This window comes from Dipodomys ordii, unplaced genomic scaffold (genome assembly GCF_000151885.1).
Source record: "Dipodomys ordii isolate 6190 unplaced genomic scaffold, Dord_2.0 Scaffold3, whole genome shotgun sequence".
Lineage (NCBI taxonomy): Eukaryota > Metazoa > Chordata > Mammalia > Rodentia > Heteromyidae > Dipodomys > Dipodomys ordii.
The window spans coordinates 37,452,574-37,469,160 of record NW_012267219.1 but is presented as its reverse complement, the minus strand read 5'-3'; the positions used below and the strand labels follow the sequence as shown (position 1 = coordinate 37,469,160).

The following is a 16,587-nucleotide window of genomic DNA, read 5'->3' as shown; positions in this document are numbered from 1 at the left end:
ATGTCAGAGAAAATACAAGCCTTCCCCACGAGAGCGCGATGATACACACACAGCAAAATAATCTGAACAAAATCATTACGAGGTTTCAGCCACAAACACAATGGTGGTGAGGTGGCCTCCTGGGAGACATGGTCGGAACCTGCATGGAATAGGGGCCGAAGCCCAGTGCTGGTGGCTCACGCCTGTAATCCTAGCTACTTAGGAGATGTGAGGATCATGGTTCAAAGCCAGCCCAGACAGGAAAGTCCATGTGACTCTTAACCTCAATTAGCCACCAGAAAACCAGAAATGGCACTGTGGCTCAAGTGGTAGAGCGCTAGCCTTGAGCTGAAGAGCTGAGAGACAGCGCCCAGGCCCAGAGTTCAGGCCCCATGACCAACAACAACAACACAAAAATAGGGGCAGGGGCACACATGACAGTCCACAAATCTTTTCAAACTTAACCCAAACTCCAGATCTATAGAAAATATGCAATGTCTGCTAGAATCTGGCAGAAATTTCTGGTAATTCTGCTGAGCTGATTGATATGGGCACACATACACAAAACACTTACAATGCACATGTATACATATACACATAGGCACAAGTGCATGCACACACGCACACAGGCTGTTTCCTGAAAAGCACAAGATATGATAAAGATCCAGAACACAGACTAGTAGCTAGATTAGATAAGGATTTTGAGGTGAATGGATCTTGAGCTTTTTGCCTGTGGCTGGGCCTCTACCTGTGATCCTTGTGAATCTGCCTCTCTCCCAAGTGGCTAGGATTATAGGCACCGGCAAACACATCCGGTTAATATGATTTTATAAATTATGTAATTCTAAAGAATTAGTATTAATAAGGTTCTGTGGGATTCAAAAATTATAGTCAGAAGCTGGGCACTGTTTGTTGGCTCATGCCTATAATCCTAGCTACTCAGAGAATGAGATCTAAGGATCTCAGTTGGAAGTCAGCCCGGGTTAAGAAAGTCTATGAGATTCTGAAATCCATTAACTACCAAAAGACTAGAAGTGAAGCTGTGGATTAAGTGGTAGAATGCTAGCTTGAGGAGAAAAAAAAAAAAAAAGCTCAGGGACAGCACTGAGTCCTTGAGTTCAAACCCCAGGACCCGTCCTCTCGCCCCCCCCTCCCCTCCACAGTATAGGCCAATAAACATCTCCTGGCTCCCAGCAGCCTCCTGTTGCTGTGTCACTTTGCTGGCAGGTGTTTTTGGTCCCTGGGGAAGGAGGACAAGGCAGATGTGAGTGAGTCAATAGCAACATTAGGTTAACCCACTCTTACGGAGCCAATAAGTGTCACACTGTTCTAGTCTTCCCTACCAAGTGATGAGATTTGATATTAGTAATGGCAAGCACTTTCCAATTAGACCAGAACCCAGTACATAGTAGGCCCTGATCATTTCCCAGATGAAGGATGAAGAGAGGGGGAGAGAGATGACCATGAGCAGCAGACCCCAAGGCAAATGAGCAAACAGTGGCTGCTTTCTTCCCAGTACCACATCAACAAGCAGATGCATCAATCGACTGTTCATTGGCTGGCTGATTTCCGCCTGCCCTAGAATTGACTGATGGCTAGAGCCCTGTGTCTAGCATCATTGGAGCATGTCAGGGGTGTTTTAACACGCCATGTTGCATCTGGCCAGAAGCAGCTGATGTGGTTAACAGAAGAACAGAGTGACAACTATCCAGGTGACCAGAGCTTGGACCCCCAGCTCCTACACTCCTGCTATATAAGGTCTTCAGCGAGTCCCTGAGTCTGTTTTCTTTGTTGTACAGTGGAACCAATGAACGTCCCCCATTGGAGGTATTGGAGATATTGGATGACATAATATTGGGTTGTTGCTGGGCAGAGCCCGGCATCTGTTGACTTACTAGATGAGACATGTGATTATCAGAACTAAGGGAAGAGAAAAGGCATACTGCTAGTAATCCTAGCTACCTAGGAGGCTGAGATCTGAGGATCATGGTTCAAAGTCAAACATGAAGACAAATCCAAGAAACTCTTTTCTCTAATTAATCAGCATTAAAAAAAAAAGCCAAAGTCGGCCTGGAGCTGGTGGTTCATGCCTGTAATCCAGTCCTAGCTACTCAAGAGGCTGAGATGTGAGCACTGCAGTTCAAAGCCAGTCTGGCAGGAAATTCTGTGAGGCTCTTATCTCCAATTAACCATGCAAAAAGCTGGAAGCAGAGCTGTAGCTCAAGTGGTACCCTTAGTACAAACCCCAGTATCTAAATAAAAACAAAATCTGGAAGTAGAGATGTGGCTTAAGTGGTAGCATGCCAGCCTTGAGAGAAAAAGCCAAATTCTAAATTCAAGCTCTACTCCTTATACCAAAAAACAAACAAAAAACAGAGCCCTGTGCTAGGATTACATGCCTCTAATCCTACTCAGGAGAGGCTGAGATTTGAGGATCACTGTTCAAAGCCAGCCTGGGCAGGAAAGTCCATGAGACCCTCGTCTCTAGTTAACCACCAGAAAATCAGAACAGAAGCTGTGGCTCAAAGTAGTAAAGTGCTAGCCTTGAGCAGAAAAGCTCAAGGACACCTTCCAAGTCCTGAGTTCAAGTCCCCCCAACAAAACAAACAAACAAAAATAACTAAGAGAAGAGGACAAAATCTCGCTTCATTTTGCAGGAGGGCAGGGCAGCATGGAACTGCAAATGGTGGAGATATCAGCCCTCTGTGAGACTTTCTACCTCTAACCCTCAGGACTTCGATCACAGCCATGCTATGGGACCTCACAGAAGTCTGAATCTCCTTAGAGTTAGGTCTGCAAACTCCATTTGGTGCCCAGACCAAAGGCAAGGGAGATGCTGAGGGCTCTTTCATCCCAGAGTCCACGCAAACATGATTTTCTACTTTGAATTAGGGTGAGGTATGGTCTCACCAGCCAAAAAAAAAGAGCAATAATGAGCTTTCATTTCTTTCTTGTTCTTCAAAGGGAGACAAGCTGTAAAAAGAAAAAAAAACTCTTTTTCAGGGCTGAGAATTGAGAAATATAGAGGCATCTCACAGGCAGGCAGTTTGCAAAGGGCTCTTCGTTTCGCCCATCAGCTAGTTTCCACTAAATCTCTTGTTCACTTCACTGGCCACAAAGGTTTATTTAGCACCCACCAAAGTGCTGGAGAGACAACCGTGAAACCAGACAAACAGATTCAGCCCTTCTGAGTGGAGCATGCGTACTGTAGCCTTGCTCCTTCACCAAACAAATATGGTAAAGTGCCTACTGTGTGCCAGAGGCTGTAATAGTGACAGAAAAAAATGTCTGAGGAAGGTGCCAGGTTAGTGGACCACTCAATGTAATCTGATGAGGGCTGTGATGGAGATAGTAGATGCCCGGAGGACAATATCATAATCCAAAATTTTCCAGTGCAGTCTGGAGTGTATTGAACCTAAGACACTGCACATTAAGCTTGCATTGACATCCTACCATTCCATTTTATCCTCCAAATTGCTCCTGGGAGGCAGGCCCTGTTCTAGTGGGGGAAACAGAGGTCCCATGAGAAAGCTGACAAGGTGGCAAAGTTGTTGAAGGAAGCACTCTAGCCACAAACTCTTCATTATAACCACCACACCCTGGTCCCTCCCCAGAAAAAATCAGACAGATGAGCGATTTCAATACATGACTCAAGGTCACGTGGGTCAGTTTCCCAAAGTCATCCCTGGCCCACGTGAGGCCATGGAGATCCAGGACCGATAGCCTCTATTCAGCCACCAAACACTTCTTAGGACAAAACAGAAAGCTCCTTCCACTGCAGAAGCCAGCCAGAGTTCCAGGTCAGGCCTGCAAGGGCTGAGGGTGCCAGTCTGGACAGATGACAGCTAGCCATTTGGCTTGGAAAGCTGGGAAGTGTCTGGCTGGACACGGGGTTCTTTGGGGTTCAGAGAGAGATGATTTTGATGAGCTTTGCCTCTGCTCCCTGGAGTCACAGAGGCCACCTGGGAAGTCTGCATGTTGGGGTATGAGGGGGAAACAAAAGGGCTTTGACTCAGGAAAAAGGCCAGGGGAGGAAAGGGCAGTCACCTTGGGATGGAGGAAAGTGGGCATACCAGCACTATTTAGTTACCACATTGGCTAGCCGCCGTTATTTGTGTTCCTTTCATCCCTTTCGGGTCCAAGTGTCAGGCACAGAGCCCACCTTGCTCTCCCCCTGCCCACGTCACCTGGCCCAGCTGCTTCTCTGAGCTCCAGTCCTGTGCTTTTCCAGATGGACTCCATAGCCCTAGCCAAAGCACAGCCACGGGGAAGATGCCGGTTTGATGTCAAGGCAGGAAGGACAGGCCGACACACCTGCAGGCCTGCACTGTCCGAACTGTGTATACCTGGGGCACGAGCCTAGCTTCCACCACACGGAAGCAAGTCTACCAATGTGCGTGGGTAGGGCAGCGTGGAAAACCTCACCACTGCACCCCCATAGGCTCCCAAAGACCCTCGAGGGGACCCAGAGAGAAAATGCGGATTTGGCCAAGTCCCCATTGTCTAGAAGACACATGCAAGGGATGGGCTTGGGAACTAGCACGTTTCCTCTGCATCTCTGCTGGGTCTGAAGCCCTGGCCAGACATGCTCACTCAGCTTGAGAAGAGGACAGCCATCTTGCCCACCACCGGCCCAGCAACCCCGGTAGGATGTGCTTCCTTCCACTGACACTCAGACATCCCGGCTTTTCCCCGGCTGCTCCTGTGCAGCCTCTCCCGCTTGACTCCAGAAAGGCCTGGGTCTTCAGTCTCCTGCCTTCCCTACTCCCTCTTCTTCCTAAACACGACTGCTTCCGGGTCAAATGTCACCCTGGACAGCCAGAAGCGCCTTGGCCTGAGCCGTCCGATGATGGCGGCACTTCCTGCCACCACCAGACTGCCGTGGTGGCAACTTTACCTTCCAGTTGTTTCCAGCAGAGGCTTTTGGGCCTTACCCCTTCCTATTAACCCACTCTCACATGCATCCAAACCAGCGAGATGGCTACCTTGGAGACATGGCATGAGCCCCCTCCTCTAACTCAACCTCCACAGCTTCCCCCATGGTCCAGGACACCTACTCTGCGGCTCAGATCGCCACACACTGCCTGCCCTGCCCTCGCTTTTGCTCCTCTGGACTCTGTTATTTTAACCAGCAGCCACCCCTGGCAATCCTGGCTCAAAACCCTGCCATGACATCCCTAAGAATGAACACCAAAGTCTTTGGTGGTCTGTGAGGACTTACCCGCCTTGACTTTCCATGGCCCAGCTTTCCATGGCTCTCCTAGTTCACTCCTACTTCTCTGGCGCTCGGATTTCTGCCTCAGGGCCTTTGCACTGGCTTTCCCCATCAACATGACTAATTCCTGCTACTCTTTCACAGCTGAGTGTCTGTGTTACCTTCTCAATAAGACCACCCTTACCACACCGTAATTACAACTCACCATCACTAGATCTCCTGATCCCCACCTTGTCTTCCCCACCCCCCAATGGTGGGACCCACGTTCTAATACCCTCTATCGTTTCTTCACAGGATGTGTTGATTACTTAGGACCTCCCCCAACTCAATGTAAGTCTTTTTTTTTTTTTTGGGTCCAGTCGTGGGGTCTGAACTCTGGGACTGGGCACTATCCCTCAGCTCTTCAGCTCAAGGCTAGTGCTCTACCACTTGAGCCACAGTGCCACTTCCAGCTTTTTTTTTTTTTGCTTATGTGGTGCTGAGGAATCAAACCCAGGGCCTCAGGCATGCAAGGCAAGCGCTCTACCACTGAGCCAACTGCCCAGCCCCTCAATGTAAGTCTTGTGGAGGCAATTGTTTTGATCTGCTAGGGATACTAGGGATCTAGGGTCATGCTAGTCTACAGTAGATGCTCAACTAAAAAAAAATGTGGACAAATGATTGAAGGAAAGACTAAGTAACCATGCACGAAGTACTTTTCTTTCTGATGATTCCTTTGAAGTTCAACGCCATCTTGGAAAACGCAGGTACTTGCTTCCCTTTTCAGAGAACTCTGAACAGCTTGCTCCTCTTCTGCCTTCTTCTGGCTGTAAGCCCTCCGTGTTTAAGGACAGGGGAGGGCTTCCCACATTCCCACCACACAGTACTGCAGGGAGGAGCCAGGCAGGGACTCAGGGACTGAAACTCAGCCCCAATCTTACTAACCACCACTCCCGCCACCCCATCAGCAAAGCGGAGCCCATGATTCCTCTCCTCCAATGGCTGTGGCTCCTCACAGCCGAAGCCAGGGCCAGGCACATGGGGCAGCAGCTGCCACCCGCAACACTAGAACCCCAGAACCTGAGGTCCAGCCTCTCCAGGGAGCTGAGTCTCAGAGAGGCCAGGGGTGTGGGTCCTACAGCCCAGGTCCCCTTCTCATCCCTGAACCCCTGGTGACTTTCTGCTCAATGGAGGAATCAGGGACCCTCCGTCTCCTGGACCCCTGTGCCGCGCCAGCCACGTGCTGGGCTCGCCGAAGAGTGCCAGCCTGCTCACAGCTGTGTGGAAGGCTCAGCTCTCAAGTGAGGAGAGCAAGATGACTGCAAGCAGAGCAGACAAGGGGTTAGACGGAGGACAGAGAGGCTGCGCGCACACCTGCACCCCCTCACACACACACCTGGCATCCTAGACGCCAGACTTGTCTCTCCTGCCCGGTGCCCACCTTCCACAGGCTGAGTGACGGGCATCTGGCCCCCAAGGGCCTTGCACCAGGGCTGAACCCCACCCAAAGCAGCGCCTCTGACAGGCAGGAGCGTCTGCTTTCCTTCTTGTTCTCCTGATGGTTCCCGTGTCGTCCTCCGAAGCTCCACACCCCTACCCGGCCCTCTCAGGAAGGCTTCTCCCTGGCTGGTCACCTCCATGGCCAGGACCCTCCGCCGCTGTGGCCCCCGCCATCCCCACCCCCAGCAGCACCGGGGAGGAGCAGCGCTTTCCTCCCAGACCTCATAGTTCCCAGAAGCTGCCTGGTACCCATCCATCACTCAGTGCCCATAATTCCATAAGCTTCCTGGTACCCCATCATTCAGGGCCTATGTTTCTGGAAGCTTCCTGTTCTCCATCAATCATTCAGTGCCCATGTTTCCAGAAGCTTCACGGTCCCCATCAAACACTCACGCGCCCCCTCCCCCCTCCGCTGCATGCAGTTCACACAGAGTGGTGATTAGCCAATCACCCAGGGCCTAAAGGCCTGCCAGGGGGCAAGAAGCCAGTCTGGCTGGGCTGAGGGGGAGGGGCAGAGATGGAGAAGGGCTGAGCACAGGGGTGGGGGGGAGGGAATGGCCAAGCTGGCTCCCCAGGCTTGAACTCAGAGAGATCAATGGAGGAAAAGCAGGGGATGCTATATTGGCAGAATTCTTGTGCTGTGGACCTCAAGGCTGCCCTAGGGACCCAAGGAACAATAGGTTAATCCACACAACCCGGCGCCTCAGGGCTGGCCTGGGGTGGCAGATTTCAATCCCCACTCCCCACTGGCCCCTGGTGCTCCACGCTGCTAAGGTGAGCCTGCATTTGGCACACCTGTTCTTCGCAGCCTGGTTGTCATTGGTTCAGCCACTGTCTAATTGGAGACCCCTGTGGAGCCTGAGCTCCCGCAGACCCACTCTGTGCCCAGACACAGTCCTGCGGCCTCAGCTTCTTATTGGGTAAAGCATGGTAATCACGCCTCCCTGGCCTTCCAACAGACATCCACTCCTTTTTCTTTCCAATCTGCTGTGTGTCTGTGCTGCAGTCACAGGAGCTTCCCAGATCATCGCCTCTCCTCCACACACAGTTCTCCGAGGCTCTCCGGGTCACTCAGAAAAGACCTGGCACCTGTTTGATCTAAAACTCTGCCAGGCTCCCCTCACCTCCGCTCCCATTGTAATTCCTTCTTCCCACAGTGCTCTTCTCTGCCACAGGCCCTTTGCACATGCTGTTTGCATTCATGGCATGCTCTTCCTATCTTTTCCATCAAACTGGCCTTGCCTCAGCTTCATTGAAGCCCTATGTCCTTCATGGAGTCTCCCCATGCCTCCAACCAGCTCAGAGCCCAAGCGAAGAGCACAGAGCAGGACTCCTCTTCTCCACAGCTGCTGCCAAAGGCACAAGTTTACATCTGCATTGTCATCTGATGCATGAACTAAGCCTACCACAGGCCAGCAAGCTGCATGAAGACGGGGACTTCACATCTGACCCAGTACCTGTATGAATGAATACAAAAAATGACCAATTGTGGGCTACTATTTAGGAAGCATTTCCTACCTACCAGGCACTTCAACACCAGCCCTAAGAATTGTGTTTAAGCCAGGCACAGTGGTTCAAGCCTGTCATCTTCATTCTTCAGGAGGCAGAGATGAGAGGGATCACAGTTCAATGCCAGCCTGGGCCTAAAAGTTCGTGAGACTCCATCTCAACCCACAGCTGGGTATGCTGGCACCCACCTCTATCCCAGCTGCAGGGGCAACATTGTGGCTGCATGCAGCCTTGTGTGTGTGTGTGTGTCATCTTCAATGACCCAGGAAAGCACAAGGAGGAGAATCACAGCCCAGGATGGCCCAGGCATAAAATGCTGACGAAACAAGAGGTTGAAGATGTGGCTCCAATGGTAGAGCACCTGCCTAGCAAGCAGGAGGCCCTGAGTTCAAAGCTGAGTCACAGAGTTTTCTGCCCAACATCAGCCGGTAAGTGGTCCACTCCCAGAAGTCCATTGCTTATGGACTGAAATCTTTGAGTCAATGAGGCAAGATTCAGAGACTGTGCCTTTAAGAAGCATCCCATAATATCTACGAATAAATAGTGAGTATGTATGATGGTGTCTAAGACTGTCCTGAATTAACTAATTTCATCCCCCCCCAACCTATAGATCAGGGAGGAACGGGTGAGTGGGGACTAAGTACTGCACCCCCCATATACATATACATACAATCATTAACACAGCAAATCCCCCCTGGCCCCGCCTCAGCCCTGCCCTCGGCCACACCCACTTCTGCCAGTCACGCAGGACCCAGAACTGAGCACTGCTTCAGTGCACAAGCTACTGAGCCCAAACCCCAAGCCTACCACTTAGTCAGGGTGACATCCTTTTTAAAACCAGTGGTTGAACTGTTCTGACCTTCAGATTTCCCATAGGAAAATGGGGTTCAGGAACACCCATTTCACAAGACCAGGGCTGTCCTGAAAAGAGGTCATTCATGTGGAAAGATGAACATGGTACCTGGCCTGGCCCTGGCAGAGGAGGAGAGTGAGGCGCACAGCACAGTTCTCCTGGAGCCCCTAGTCTTTCCAGTTCCTGTCTGTGGCCACACAGGGAGCTTCGCTGCTGAGCTCAGCCTTCCTCCCTCCCAGCACAGGATGGCAGGATCCCTGAGAAGGTAGATAATAGATAGCCATTATTTAAGTATGTGCTGAGAATGAGATACTGGGATAACACCTTGCGTTTATTAGGTCTTTGGTCCTCACAAATATTCTGTGAGCATGTCTGAGTGCCTGGCTGACAAATTCCGGTCCCGCCAGCCACGTGCAAGCTGGGTTACTCAAGGCAGATTCCTTAAACTTTCTGTCCTCCAACTTCTTAGCCTGCCAAGTAGGTTACTCATTGTACCTGCTTCCAGGTATTGAGGGGTCTGGCTCTCTAATAAAGACTTAGGAGCAGGCACTGGTGGCTCACACCTGGAATCCTAGCTACTCAGGAGGCTGAGATCTGAGGATCACAGTTCGGTTCAAAGCCAACCCAGGCAGGAAAATCTGTGAGACTCTTATCCCCAATTAACCATCAGAAAACCAGAAGTGATGCTGTGGCTCAAGTGGTAGAGTGCTAGCCTTGAGCTAAAGAGCTCAAGGACAGCACTCAGGCATCTAGAGTTCAAGTCCCACAATGGACAAAAAGAAAAAAAAGGCTTAAAGTAGAATTGTGGGGAAATCCACCTGCCCAGCGAAGAGACGCCACAAATTCCAGCCCCTCTGCATCTAACTAAGGCCCTGGGGCCACTGGCATGGGGAAGGAATCAATGGACCTGTTGGGAATTGTTCATAAAAACCTCTCACAAGTTGGGTACCAGTGGTAATGCCTATAATCCTAGCAACCCCAGAGGCCAAGATTAGGAGGACTGCAGTTTGAGGCCAACCTGTAAACCAAGTTCACAAGAGCTTATCTCCACTAGGAAAAGCTGAACACGATGGTACATGCCTGTCATCCCAGCTACACAGGAAGCATAAATAGGAGGATCGTGATCCAGGCTGGCCCAGGCATAAACTCCAAAACAACTAAAGCAAAAAGGACTAGGCTGGGACTCCATAACAGAGCACCTGTCTAGCAAGTATAAGGCCATGAGTTCAAATCCCAGTATAAAAACAACAACAACAAATGTCCACAGGATTGTCCAGACTTTGTCCACCACACCCAATCAGAGGAGTTCCTCTCAGTCACCTGCTCCAGCTGGCGGACCGCTGACCATTTCCACAGGCACCACACCACTTCAGCCAGACTGAACGTGGTAGAAAATCAAAAAGCTAATATAGTTTTCTGATTGCTCCTAGTGGAGTTTAACAGGTTATTAGAGCTCACGTACGAAATCAGCCAGCAAGGAAAAAATTAGAAAGAAATAATTGAGGAAAACACAACTAATTCTAGACCTTAAACAGTAAAAGCCAAGACAATGAGAGAGAAAGGGAGAGGTACAAAGATCCAGAAATAAAATGCGGCCCAGGCTTGAGCATTGGGATTGGGAAAGAATTAAGAATATGGCTCCTGAAACACCTGGCCCGGCTATGGTTGGCCTTACCCAGCTTCCTGATTCCTCCAGGACCACTCACTCCACCAGGTACCCTCACCATTATCATCTGCTACTCACCACAGGATCCTCATCCAGACCTGAGCCAATACCCTTGAACACCCCCACCCCGAACTGAGCTAAATAAACCTTTCTTCTTTATCATGGTAGCTGCCTCAAGTATTTCATCACAGTGCTGCAAAGCTGATTAATACAACAGAGATGCAGAGCTGGAAATCCTACTAAACAGTAAAGGAAAGCACATTGGTAAAATCTCTAAGCTTGGATTTTAAGTCATTTTGCTATTGCAGCATTAAAATAATCTTTGAGTGTCCAAAAAATTCTTTGATCCTCACAAATATTCTGTAAGCAAGTTCAAGAGCTTGACTGACAAATTCCAGTCTAACCCGTTCCTTGCAAGCTGGTTCACCCAAGGCAAACGCATTAAACTTTAGATTTAGAGCCCTCCAAACCTACTTTCAGGCAATGGCCACGAAGAGTAATGAACATAGAAAATCCTCCCTCTGCGCGGAACTGGGTCCATGGCAGGAACAACGAAATCCTAAATTCTTTGCAGAGAGCAGAATCAAGCCTAACACAGGAGCGGACTTGGCTCTTTGGGCCAGTATGGGTGCATATAACCCAGCTCCATCCAAAGATCCATCGCTTTCAGTGGGGACCAGAGAGAAAGTGGCTTCTCCCTCAAGGAAAAGTCAAGAAGGACAAGGATGTTCACAGATACATGGTGGGCAAACAGTCCCAGGGACAAGTGTAGCCAATGAATGACATGCAGGCCCCAGCAACATAGGTTCCTTCTACAATACCTTTCTTCAGATTGTCTCCTGCTTACAGGCCCTATTGGCTGGTTGTCCAAGGGCACACTGGAAGCCACAAGCTGACCATACACAAAGCAAACTCTCCACCAATCAAAGCTTAGTACCTACCTCACCCTGCCCCGCCTACTCATCTCCCAATCAGAGTTTAAGTGAGAAATAATCTTCTATTGTGACAAGCTATGGAGACCTGAGATTGTCTTTTATAAATAGCTGATATGGTAAGTACAATATTACAATACTTAAGCAGCACCTGGCAGGTAATAAGCTGTGTGAGAGTAGCTATTATTGTTACAATACCCATTTTACAGATTGGAAAACTACAATTTACAAGTATGTCTGATTCCAGAGTCAATGGCTGTTTTATATTTACCTTTCAGCAGAGATAGTAATAATGATGATGATGATGAATATAATAATAGTAATAAATAATAATTAGAGTACTTTTAGAGGATGAATGTGTCATCTGGCACAAGGTCATAAAGAGTATCAGATTTAGATAATTTTTTGTTGTTGTTGTTGGTCGTGAGACCTGAACTCTGGGCCTGGGCACTATCCCTTGGCTCTTCAGCTCAAGGTTAGCACTCTACCACTAGAGTCATAGCTCTACTTCTGGCTTTTTCTGCTTATGTGGTGCTGAGGAATCGAACCCTGGGCCTCATGCATACAAGGCAAGCACTCTACCACTGAGCCACCTTCCCAGCCCCAAGTAACAGATTTAGAATTAGGTTTGCCTCCTATTCAAGCCACAGCACCCAGACTTTGACCTGCCTTTTTCCAGGTTGGTCCCTGAAGGCTTTCTTGGGTTATTACTTTTATTTTATTTTCCTGAAACACTCAACTTAAATGGCACAGCAGGGAAATGACAAATGTGCACATGCACGCGCGCGCGCACACACACACACACACACACACACCCCTCTACTGACCTAAATTCCAGGTTTTAATTTACATTGAGCCAGTTAATTAAAAATCTGTGCAGTAAGGAAAGACACTCTAAGGTTGGCTCATCAGATGGCTGCATTCTTCAAGTAACATTTCTGTCCAGCACAAGACACAACACTAAAGAACAGAATGACCAGCTCTGAGACAGGAAAACTGCCTAGCAAGTATTTACTGCGAACTTGAGCCCACTGGTTACAGAAAAACAGATGACCTGCAAACCACCGGCCACCAAGGCAGTATTAGCAAGGGTTTCTGTTAATTAATGTTTAGGAAAAAAATCACTGGAGATCCCTGAAATGAAAGAGATAACTCAAAATCCCCAAAGTACCCTTATCACCAGACTGGTGAATCTGTTTCTTAAGGAAGTCATTATTATCGAGTGCCTACTATGTGGCTGGGGTTTTCAGAGACAGAATCGGATCTAAGCCTCTAATCTCCCCCTATGAGCTAGGTTTGGGTTCTCTGATGGAGTCCTCATTATGGAAATGAGGAAAACCAAATTCAGCAAAAGTCACCTGCGACAAAGTAGCACAGCTGAGATTCCAGGCGAGCTCTTTCCGTCAGGTTTCACCCCTCTCCCCCCAAACCCTTGGCCTCTTCCAGTCTTCCCTTCTCATTCTTTCTGGGTTTTAAAATAGTATTTAGTCGAACACTGGTGACTCATGCCTGTAATCCTCACTACTCAGGAGGCTGAGATCTGAGGATCGTGGTTCAAAGCCAGCCTTGGCAGGATAGTCTGTGAGATTCTCATCTTCAATTAACCACCAAAAAGCCAGAAGAAGAGCTGTAGCTATAATGGTAGAGGGCTAGCCTTGAGTGAAAAAGCTGAGGGACAGTGCCCAGAGTCTGGGTTCAAGGCTCAGGACCAGGGCTCGGTGCAGGTGTGCACACACATACACACCAAAGAAGATTTGAGAACCTCCAAAAGTAATTGTCATTGCATAATATAGAACATCAACTTGTTCAACTCAAAAGGCACTTAATAAGCACCGTGTACTGGGCTCTGTCTTAAACTTAGCAAAGAATATGGCATGTGAAAATGTAAAGTTCGGTACTGCCTGGTTCAGTTTGGTAGGAACAAAAGGTGAATCAATCAGGACAAAAATAATGTCAAGTTATACAGAGTCTCCGTTCAATTATGAAGATAGTGAAGGACGACCCGAAGGCAGGAGACTCATCTGTCACTAGCACCAGATAAGATAGTAATTAAGGCCTAGACGCTGCCAAGTGTGGTGGCTCACACCTTTAATCACAGCTATTTGGGAGGTGGAGGTAGAAAGGTCATGATCCCTAGCCAGCCTATGCAAAAGCAAGGAACTTTATCTGAAAAAGTAAAAGGACTGGAGGTGTGGCTCTAGTGGTAGAGTGCTTAGCAAGCACAGGGCCCAGTGTTCAAATCCTGGTACTGCCAAAGGTGGTAGGGGAGGAGGGGAAGGAAAGAACAGAGTAATGTGATGTGAAGCTCAGCTGTCCACCTTCAATTATACAAGGTGCTCAAGTTTCCTTCCTCAGTTCCCTCTTCTAGCGCTTTTTCGAAAGAACACTGAACACTGGGAGATGAGATGGATTAATATAGAGAGTAGTGCTGTCTGTCCTCATCTCTTTTCCAGTACTGAGTTCCTAGCATTTAGAAACTGTTCAATAAATATTGACTAACAAATGAATTCCCAAATGAATGAATAAGTGGTGTTACTGAGTTAAATCTAGTAGGAAAGTTATGCTCTCCTTAATAAGGCTGTTGGCTCAGAAAAACCTGCCACGAAAAACACAGCTCAAAGAACTAGGTCTGATGTTTAATGTATATTTCACGTGGTTAAGGCATTACTCACTCATTCCACAGCTCCTCACACATGCCCTGCCATTTTGAACAAGCCCAAGGAGCCCAGATGAAGAGATCACAGAGAATTACAGCACTGTCTCCTTCCAGAGGAGGTCCAAGGCCTCTCTCCCCTGCTTCCTCCCCCCAACATCCCCCCCCCAAAATCCCAGGAGTTAAGCTCAGTGGTGTGGGAACCAAACAGCCAGCCACACTCACCCTGCCCCAAACCAACAGTGTGGTCTTTTCTTTCCTGAAATGATCCCTACTCCAAAAAAGCATAAGCACCAACACTGTCATTACAAGACATGATGAAGGATCATAAAAGTACAATCTATTTGAAAAAACGCAGACAGGCTGCTAACAGAGCTACAGAAGGACTGGGGCTTCGTGGCATGCACGCGGGGCTCCTTGCTTTGTGGATGAGGGGCCTCTGAGGTTCAGCAAAGTGGCTGAGTCACAGTTTAACAGACTGGTGGACAAGGGGGACAGGGTCCCCCGGTTTGCAAAACGGGATTATTTTGAGGAGGATGAGAATTCCTCACAAAGGACAATGGAGGGAGATGGAAAGAAAAAGGGGGTCCCAGCCCCAAGAGGTAGGGGGAAGGAGTCACCCCCTCTGGGCTCTTTTTTTTGGGGGGAAGAGGAAGAGGAGCAGTGGGCTTCCAACCAGAGACCAATCTGCCTGGAGGTGGTGGATGGTGACAGGTGAATCCCCTCATTGTGAAGAAGCACATTGTCTTTCCCTCCCCCCTTCCCCCAGATGTTTCCATTCTCAGCCTGGATGTGGAGTTCTCAGCCTGGATGTGGAGTGTGTGTGTGTGTGTGTGTGTGTGCCCTTGTATGTAGATATCATCAATGGGGGTTGTGCTGTGCCCTTCTTTGGCTGGCAAAGAAGGGGGAAGGGCTCTGGCAAATAGACCCTGGAGAATGTGTGGGGATTGATGCGTACCAACCCCCTCCCCCCCACACTTTGCCTTTTCCTCCCCATCCCCCACAGATGATCAAATCCAGGTGAAGGAGTGGAGCTGAGCAGCAGGGCCCGTTTCCAAGGGGTTTGGGGCTGGAGCGGTGTGCCAGGGCCCTGAGCTCGCTCGCTCCTGCGCACACTCACCGGGCACTCCCACACACATACTCACACACGTACACATCTGCACATGTACACGCTCGCGCACACATGAACACACCTGTGTTCACACACACACACACACACACACACACGCACACACTTGGCCGGGCCGCGTCGCGCCTGCTCCATCCCTTCCCGGGGGTCCCCGGGAAACAGACAGGCAGCAACACGACTGAAATCTCCAGAAGGGCTGCATTTCAGCCCCGAGCCCGCCAACCTCCGGCCAAACCACTGAATATATAACAAAAGTTTGACTCCAGCTCCTCCAGTCCCCAGTGACGCTTCTACCATTTCCTGTGGAAAATTGAAGCTTTTGAAGTGTCTCCTCGGGCTTTCGGCGACAGACGGCGGGGCGGCGAGGGCCAGCTCGAACGCACGCGTCTCCACCCTCGCCCTCCCCTCTGCGCCCTACGCGGCTGCGGGTTCGAACCCGCCAGGGGAAGTCTCCAAATCGGGGGAGGGGGCGTGCGCACCGAGAGGGGAGGGCAGATCCGTGGGAGCACGACGCCCTCACCTGACGAGCCTCCCTCCCTCCCGTCCCCGGGGGTGACAGGCGCGGCTCCCCCGCCAGCCCGGAACCCTGAGTGGCCGGAGCTGGACGTGGCCACTGAGGGACTGGTGCTTTGGGTGTGGGTGTGGGGGGGGGGGAAGGGCGTCGGGAGAGGGGGAGAAAACAAACTTGGCGCTGCGGACTCCACCTCTCACCACGCCACACCTCTGCCGGCTGGTCGGCAGGGGCTCTTGCCGCTGGCCCCCGCCCCTTCCCGGGTTACCCCCGGCCAGCGTCCCCCGAGGGAGGGCGGGGAGGGGACAAGTGCAAGAACCCGCGGTGGTGGCCCGATCCTAGCTCGCGGGTACGGGAAAGGCGCATCTGAACCGCGTTCTGGCACAAGATAAATAAATAAATGAGAAGTAGGTACTAGGCGCAAACACCCTCACACCCGCCCTGGAAACTCGCCTTGGGGTTTTGCGCACCGACCCGGACTGCTTTGCGCTCCAGGACCTGAGTGAGGGCTTGGTAAGGGATGCAACCTGCGGGGCTTCTGACGATCTGCAGCTGGGTGGCCCCTCCCAAAGCCCCGGTTCAACGACACCAGGGGGTGTGGAGAGGGGGGGGACACAAGACGAACTTGCGCCCAAGAGTTGGGCGAGTTAGGTGGGGCACC

At 50.2% G+C, this 16,587-nt stretch overlaps 1 protein-coding gene across 1 annotated transcript in view; it reads right to left on the bottom strand.

Moving 5' to 3' along the window:
- The window catches only part of LOC105987789 (ankyrin repeat and BTB/POZ domain-containing protein BTBD11-like), a 61,859-nt gene that overhangs the window by 43,788 nt on the left and 1,484 nt on the right, over positions 1–16,587 (bottom strand). The gene's annotated exons all lie outside the window — the stretch shown is intronic.